We start from the raw sequence: 9,339 nt of genomic DNA, 5'->3' as shown, positions 1-9,339 counted from the left end.
ACAGTGACAGCATGAAATCAGCTTCAATCAGTGCGATTCTTTAACATACCAGGATCTTTGGGCAACCTTTTGCTCTCACTCGTACCTACAGTCTCATTCCATGTCAATTGATTACATTCTTTGAACTGATTTTTCAAACTTACTTTCAAATCCATGAGAGACCTTCCTCTCTACAAGAGACTTGGCGGTGTTCAGGGGCTGCAGGCATTACTTATTACTGTTTTCCACTAAAACTTGAGCCCTGACATTGCGTCTTAATGTTGACTCATGGAAGCTAAGAAAAGCAGATTCATTTTTTTCAATCACTAAAAAATTTCTGGTCAGAAAAGGCAAGTTCTTTTGTCGAATAAAAAAGTGTTATTAGCACTAGCTAATATACCTTACTTCTAAGGATATATTAAATTATAAAATGCCAGTGAACTGGTGCTGGCCCATACTTTGGGAGGGTGGATTACACTGCAGATGAAGTCACTGAGCGTCCCATAATCGTGGGGTGCACTCAGCTGTGAAGCTGCGCTGCCGCAGCTTTCCCTGGAGCACGAACAGTGGGAATTAATGTGTGTACACAAGACAGTAGCTGTCCAGATGTCAGGGTTTGAGGTCTGTTACATCCATTAAAAGCAGATCCTGCTTCTCTCTACCTTAAATATTCAGATGTTTTCACATGCACTAGAAGGAAGACTTGGTTTTCAATTTTATGTCACACACAGAACCCCCAGAGCAGCTGAATGCAGGAGCAGGCTGTCTTTTAGGCAGAACTGAGCACTGCCAGCTCCTTTGAAATCCACTGGCAGCTGGGAGCATTCAGTAAGTAATATTTTTGTTGAAAAGTATTGTTTTATTAACATGAAAATACTGCTGGGATTCATATTTATTTAGAAGGAGTTTTTATCAGCTTTCTGAGGTACTCACTTTCAGTGAAGGACGGATTCAAATTAAAACACTGGCTTTTTGCTTTTCTTTCTAAAACAGGTATTTCAGCACAATATCACGTCACGAAAACACTGGAGAGATTTTAGTTTAGGATTCAGAATGGACTTTTTGCTCCCTGGAAGGCAGCTTACACCATCACTCCAAAGCTTGGGATCAAAACCTTCTGCATCACATGCAATATGAATCTGCATTCATTTGTAATGGAATAATGCAGTGAAGATTCAGCTTTCCCTGTTGTGAAATACCTGCTTGGGGTCTGTTGGCTTGTTTGTTTGTTTGTTTTGCCACTCAGTGCATTACATCTTGGCTGCTTGGCTGCAGTAACATAACACACCTGCAGAGTCGTTCCTCAAAACCCCCTGAACACCCATGGTGGGTTCCATGCAAGTGTGTACCTCTGTAAAATCATTCAAAAAGATCATATTTTATCTAATTTATGTCCCTTCTTTCTCATTTAGAAAGGCATATCCTAGCAAAATCACGCCATTTATACTGATCTGTAGTATTTTGCACATAGACAAAGTGCTGCAACAAGCAGGGGTACAGCTGGACTGCTCTTGTGAAGGCACGAAGGGGTAGGAGACACTCCGGCTGGGGGGCATTAGTCAACCTGCTTTAATACAGAAGGAAAAGAGTCCCTGTGAATAAATAGAAAGACAGCTACAAGCTTTGTTTTTACAAAGTCAGCCTTGAGTCATTCCAACTCAGGTATCAGTGCTGGTGCCGCCAGCCACCCACAGCTCATAGTAAAGATCCCTTTTTTCACCATTTTCTGAAGGCGGACATGCTTTACTGTGCTTTTTTAAAAATACAATATTTAAGTCAAGAAGCACCAAACCAAGGGCCCTACAAAGTCCACATTTCCCAAGGAAAGGGAAAATGCACACAAAGCATCAAGGCTTCTGAACAGTTGCTCACAAAAGGGTCTCTGGTGGTAACCTACACATATTGCAGATTCCAGTAACGGCCTTTGATAGGTTCATTCAGCTCCCGCTCAACAAGAGTGTTCATCCTCTGTCAGTGAAAAATTACACTTAACTAACAGAGAAAAAGTGTAACAGCAGCAAAGCTGAGATTTGTACCCAAGTCTCCCAACTCCAGCCCATTCCCCTGTACACCGTGCCACTGCCTCGCAGGAGGGCAACCAAAACTAACGTATGGTAGAACTGGATTTAGCACTTCACTTAAAGGCCAACAGGAATGCAAGAACAAAGCCTTTTTCTGCCATTCTCTGTGTTATGCTTCTTATATGGCTATACCGACATGCATAAAGCCAGAAGGGTTTTAGGCCTTGACAGCAGTTCTGCTCTGCTGTTCTGCACGCTCAGCTGCTGGGACACACAGCGGCTCTGCTAGAGCTGAAGTGCTGGGGAGCCACAGCTGAATAAAGGATTTAGGAAAAGTGAGTGATGGTCATGCCACTCCGAGGTGTCACCTGAGGAAGGGTTGGCGGCCAACACCTCACCAGATGGGTGATGTAGATAAACAGCCATTAGGAGCCACAGAGATGGACAGACCTTGGTTCATTTTGGACTTTGAGCAGGGCTGGAGCAAGGTTTCCAGAAATGAGACAAAGAACTTCAAAACGCCTGCAGTCACCAGAGGGTCATAAGCAAGGACAGCCTCTTATTTACCGGGCCCAACTCCTGCGTCCCACCAAACAAGGAGCAACTTGACCTACAGGACACTTTCCAAGCTGGATGCCACATGAATGAGAGAAAGCCTGTAGTTATCTACTATCCGTCTCCGTATTTATAGCCTTCATTTATGGCTGTGTTGTTGTTTGGTGGCCTTTTGTCTTTTTTTGGCAGTGACAATGACTTTTCTGCTGTAATACAAAGGAGAAGCCGAGTCCATGAGCCTGTTCCAGGTCATTTTCACAGTACAGTGGTCACAAACACTGGGCAGGCCGCCTGCCAGGACGTCTCCGCTGGTCTGCTGTGGGGCAGGCAGCTCCAGCACTGCCACGCTCACTGGTATGTGGGTCTGCAAAAATAGAAAACTGCTTAAAGATGGGCCTGGGCCATAATTTCCCTCGATACACTTCATGGAGGAAGCAGTCAGAGCGTGAATCTTCTCTGAAGGTCAGGTGGAGATATTTGCACCAGGACCTAGCACACTCAGAACTTCAAATATTTCTTGGCCCAGGCTATTGGAGCTCCCAGGAATGTTGCTTAGGAATCCAGGCAATCTCACTGCTTGATCTGTTTCTTCCTAGGCTCATTTTCATTTAGAAGATAGAAGCAAACCAATGATCTCCTTTTCCTCCTGCCTCCAGCCTCTCCTCTGGCTAACTTCAATTTGAGCACTTTTGACACCACTCTTATTTTGCTCACCTAACTGCACACTTCAGCTTTTCCAAATTCTCTATTTTCCCCAGAGGATGCAATGTGTCCATGGACAAGCACAACCTCAAAGACTCCCCAGAGCAGGAGGACTTGGTCAAGCCCAGCTCAGCAGAGCCCAGCAGGCAGTGTGAGGAGAGTTAGGCACTTCTAATTAGATGGCCAGAGGACACTGACCCAAGACCCTCATGCCCGGCTTGTCTCTGGCGGCATGGAGGGAGGCGACCCTTCGTAGCTGCTTGCACGACTCAGGGCCCCGCTGATGCAAGAGAAAACAATAGATGAATCTATCACTTCGTTCACTGCAGCCAGTTTTGCCCTTGACTCTGTTGATCTTTTTGAGGCAAATATCAAATAAAGCCATGGTGAAAACAAACTGCCACAGATTTATGACTTCAGTTCTTAACTAAATTTTTCTTTTGTAGCTGCTCGCTCACATGCAAAACTCTTGGCTCCATGGTGAACCTAGAAGAAAGTAATAAATACAGGTTTGCTCTCCTGATGGGTAACTCTCCCTTCTGGCCTGGGGAGAGATCACTCATCGTTTCCCTGCTGGAAGCAGACAGGGTAAGGGGGGCCGGGCTGCCTACGACCCCCTCAAAGAGCCAGCAGGGTCTCCCAGGTAGCTGGTGACTGACCCTTGATTCTGACTCAGCTTCAGCTCAAGGTTTTCCAGCTTGGTTTGACCTTTGGCAACAAGTGAGTCATGACAAGGAGTCTCTATGTGACATCTGCTCAGGTGATGGATATACCTCTTTGCCCAACGGACACCCTCTGCGCAAAAATCCCCGGCAAAGAAAGGCAGCCCTGATTAGTGCTCTTGTCTAATGAGAAGCATTTCTGGGTCTTGATAGCCTGCCTTCTGATTCAAGGAAAAGCACAATTACGAGGTAGTTCAGAGATCACATGTATAGCAGCTCTCCAAGCTGCATTTATTCTGGGTTTTAGCTTTGCACATTTTCTATACACATTATAAGAAGAAAAAACCAAAGTGAGTCCAGGGCCAGGCTGCACCCAGAAAGCAGCTCGCAGCAGCCTGAGCAACACGCACAGCTGAGAAAGGATGAAGTGTGAGCACCTTCTCCTTGGCAGTTGCTGAAGAACAAGATCTGAAGCAGGCTCAGAAAAAATGCCCCTAAGAAATGGAGAAGTAAGAGATTGTGAGAAAACAATTCTGACTATGAAATATTTCTTGCTGTAATTTTTGGCTTGTTGAACAGGGGACCTCCAAAGTACTCGTGCCTTGGACTGTGTTTTATCGCATGGATATTTTTGTGGATGTATCTCCTCCCTTTTGTGATTCTGGGCACAGTTTCCCTCCCAGTGGAACCCTCTCAGCATTCCTGAGGACTGCAGCTATTTTCTACACAGAGAAATAATATCAGAGGAGCTAGCCAGCCAGATGAGAAATAAGGCAATTATTTTTGGAGGATAATACGTGTTGGAATTTATTCCACTTCTAAGGGTGCACTATCATCACAAAACTGACCCTTCACAAAACTGCTTACCCTGTTTTTCCAGAAATGTTCTTGAATCCAAATTTTAATGAGGTATTTTGTCTTTTTAAAACCCCAAATAATGACTCCCATGTTTAGAGTAATAAATTTTCTCATTGCAAATTAGTAAAATAATAAATGCAGTTATGAGTTCTGAAAATAAAATATTATCAAGGAAAATTTGGCAAAATATACTGCAAAACTATTATAGCACAATACTGCAAACTGTTCTAAGGTAAACACTACCTAAAACATTTGCATTTAAAAAAAAGAGTTTTTTAACTCAAAAAAAGTGTGGAAAAGCAGCAACTGTTTCCTGTAAGAAGTATGTTACTGGCTCTTTTTATCATAACAACTGAAAATCAGCAGAGAAGGCAGCAAAGGAGGACGTTTCTCCTAGTCATCTACCTTCCCTTGCTACAGGATACATTTAAAACTTACTTCACCTGGTGAAGATTTTCTCTGTTGCCACTACAGTATCTTCCTACATTCCTGACCTCATGTTGTATTTCTCCACAGCATGGTAATCTATGCCACTCAACCGACTCCCTTGCACAACCATCAGAAATGCTCCTAACCATATGCAATGCTACTGGGGGAGCGCTGCTTTAACAGTGCCGTCGCAGGGTACTGCAACTATCCTGCTACGTGACGCAGGTGGCCAGAGCAGTGTATGTCACGCTATCTTTAAGGCCTTGACAATTTTACAATCTGCAAAGGACAATGTGTGCATCTTGCATTATACATTGACTACATTTCAATTTGTGTTGCCCAGGGAAAGCAGAGTGAAAAAAACCCCAAAGCATGAAAAGACTGCTCAATATAGAGCAAAAATGCATATGTGCGAGATCAAACTGATGTATACAGGCATATTAATGGAAACATGGAGATGCTGATAGCATCTATTAGCAGGTAGTCCTTTCAGGTCTATCCTAGCTATTGACCTAATGAGTTAGGATTTCCGTCATACACATGACCTTATCCTAGATTATTTGACAGTTCATTTCCTGTTTCAGCTGGCTTCTGTTGACAGCAGGGAAGGCTGGATTCAAACATAAGATTCCTCTGCAAATTAAGAAAACCAGCAAAACAAGATTTCTTTCCTAGAAGCCCTTAAGCACAAGTATCCTTCATTCCTTCCACTCTGTCCTGCTTCTCACACCAGGGAGTATATGTGGAAAGCAAAGTATGTTTTACTGAGGGGAAAAAGGAAACAAATCACTGTGTGTGTACAACTGGTAACCAATCTCCATCCTTCTGCAGAGTTTATGACTGCAGTTCCCCAGCTGTGAGCATCATATGCCATGAATAAATGTCTCTCTAATGTCACTTTAAATGTCACTCTTCTTCCACTCCCTATTCCACTACTGACTTTCTTGTAGGAAAAATATCTTCGCTCAAGGGATGTACCTGGCCAGTCTCCAGCCTCCTGGAGAAGAAACTGCTCCCTGCTCTCTGTACAAGCCCCCATACACCGATACCCCCGCCCAGGCAGAGTCCAATGCCCACTGTCCATCCCACTCAAGAGCAAGGTGTCATGAATACAGCCCTGTAACCACCTAGCAATGTGGCAAGAGCAATGGCATTGTGCTACCCTTATGCATCAAACTGAAATGGATCATTACCAGAAGGGTCCCTGTGGGAGGACAGCTGCCAGGCCTGCAAAGGAAGGTCTGCCTCTCTTTCTTTTGATTTTTGCTCTTTAGCTGAGCAATAGATGGTGATAGAAAGCATGTTCCCTTAAATCCTCTTGCCAAAATGCTCTGGCAATATAACATCTGCAGAATAGTAGCAGTTACACAAAGGAAAGTAAAAGTGATTTCTCACTGCATTTACTCAGCCAATTAAAAAAAAATCAATCCTGTTGGTGATAATCCTTTTGAAGACAAAAGTTGCTGTGTGTTTCCAGTTCCACCTATTTGTCTCTTTCATTTCCTCGGTGATATGCACATTAATATGGCACTGTCAGTTTTGTCTGTGTTTGTCTGCTAAACTCCTCAGTTTTCCTTCCATTATTTTCTTTACAGATAAAAAAACAAACAAAGCTTTTGGCAATTGTTTTGAAAATAAGAAAATGCATTTAATGACTGATTCTATAGAGAAATTTATATATAAAGAATGGGCCAGATTTTAGCTTTCTTATTCTCGACAGGCTCTCTATTAAGCATAAGTGACGTTTCCTTTCAGAGGAGACTAAGCTAGATTTTTCTTTGCCTTGTTGCATGGCAATAACCATGAAAGATACACAGCAATTACCTAAGCATTTTTCCTTTCTCATATCCCATCCAATATATAGATATTACTGGCAACAGTCATGTAAGAAAATATACCGAAGAACGAAGCATTACTGACCTCAAAATATGTTAAATGAACAGAACAGGAGATCTGAGATACTTGTGGTATGTATTTAATAAGAAGACCATTTTTAGTCACATGTAGCCCACTAAATAGGCAAGTTTGAGACTGATGTCAGTGTGCCTTTTACAGAAAAGTTTTAAATGATCCAAGCAGTGGATTTTACAATAGATGCTTTAAGCCCAGGTTTCTGACTGTGTATTCAGATCACTTTCTTTCATAGCCAGCCTATTTTCCTTTTATCCACCCTTTCACTTGCATGTTTTAACCTTCAGGTTGTAGCCAAAATGAATTAAATTAACAAATAGAAATTGACCCAAGTATTCAGTTAGTGGCAAGTTTCCTTATTAAGAGAGTGTGAAAATATAGAACAAATTATGCAGATAAGTATCAGAAAAGTCAAAGCTAATCAGATCTCAGCATGTTCATGTGAGAGATTGGCACAGAATGCACTCTCATTGGACTGAAACATCATACTTCCATACAAGTTTCTATGCCTTTTTCTTCTTCTTCTCACCCATATACCATTTAATGATCACATTTGCTCTTGGAATTTTTTTTTCGTTATATTTTCCAACTGAAAATAAACAGTGTTAGTGCTTAATCGGTATCATTTAGCTCACAGTAACACATTTCTACAACTTCATCACATAAGTCTTTAAAACCATGTCAGTTTTGGAACCACAGTCTAGATGAGAATAGACTGAAACATCAAACAGGCATAAGCCAGTATACAGCATTTAGGCATACTTAAACTTCAAATAGGAGTGGCTCTCCTTCACTTTTGTTCTGCACTTTGTCCCCAGTCACAAGGAAGGAAAAGGAGGATTCAATGAAAAACAAGTCAGTCAAATACAGAACTGAGTACAAAGACAACTAACAACAGATACTACTATTATCTACAGCAATAGACAGTACAAAAAGAAGAGTTTAGAGAAGGACATCAAACTTGTTGCTTCAAGCTTTAAACTGTTTTATATATTATTGGAATATTTCACTTCTGCTTTCTGTACAGCTTCTTTCACATGTTTATCCTCCAGTGCTGGATATAATCACAGGTGCAACAAGTAGTAGTCAAAGTATTAACAGAATTAGTGGTTGGAGGAGGCAGTGGTTGTCCCTATCCTATTAGCACTAATGGGCACAGCATAGGTTCTGTGCCAGGTGATGGGATGACAGGGTACCACTGCACAGCACCTCACATCACAACTGCACCCACCTCCAGTCTTTCTTTCCCTTTCCCTTCCTCTACTTTTAGTATAGGATCCCCATCCTTTAATCAAACTGGTAAATGGCAACATCTACTTATGGTCTAGCGTATGGTTTAGTATATGTTTTAATATGCTAAACTTTCCACATAACTCTTTCGGAATGGCCACCAACATGGAAGCTGGAAGCCATAATCCCAGCTTTGGTAGCACGTCTACTACTGTCTACCCAGTGCAGCAAATATGCACGCAGTTTGTGATGGTCACAGTTTCTTACTGCAAGCCTGAAGTGTCAGTGAAGGCACAAGTGGCCATGTTGCACAGAAGTACAGAAGACATGCAATTCAGACAGCCACTGAAGATCCAAATGCCAGTCTGGTGTCACTGCAGGACATAAATTCATTAAATGAGAGAAAGTGGCTGCAGAAATGAATTATCATGAAAATTACTATTTTTCTTCTTTTTGCATTTCATGTACAATCAACAGTGCAGAAGTTTGTGAGGTGGCTGATTGTGGTTCTTAGTTCTTCAAAACAGAAAAGGTTTCACAGCAACAACTCTCTAGGTTCATCAGAAATACTCTTTTTATCAGTTCAGAGGAGGAAACCATGCCTGAACTCAATGACTGGCTGCACCTGCAAAATCACAGGAAAGCAAACAAACGCAGGCTTCAGCGGAGCTCATCTGTGGAGACCACAGCGGAGGGATCGCCGTGCAACCTGGATGACAACAAAGGGAAACTTACCAAGCATGAAGATGGTCTGATAATACCATAGATGATATATAATGATAACAAAATCAGAAAACAGCCCAATGAAATGTAACAGGATATCCTAGGAGTGTATCACTCTTTACAGGCAATGACACCAAATCACAAAGTGTGAGTAAGTTTTATTAACCTCCTCTAGTCTCAGAATCAAATGAATGTCACCTGCTTCAGTCATGTGCCTTCTTCATATAGAACAAAGGCACTCATTATTGAGGGTAAAGCTAATGATAATC

This window comes from Harpia harpyja, chromosome 18 (assembly GCF_026419915.1).
Source record: "Harpia harpyja isolate bHarHar1 chromosome 18, bHarHar1 primary haplotype, whole genome shotgun sequence".
NCBI classification, from domain to species: domain Eukaryota; kingdom Metazoa; phylum Chordata; class Aves; order Accipitriformes; family Accipitridae; genus Harpia; species Harpia harpyja.
Note: the sequence above shows the minus strand (reverse complement) of the source record.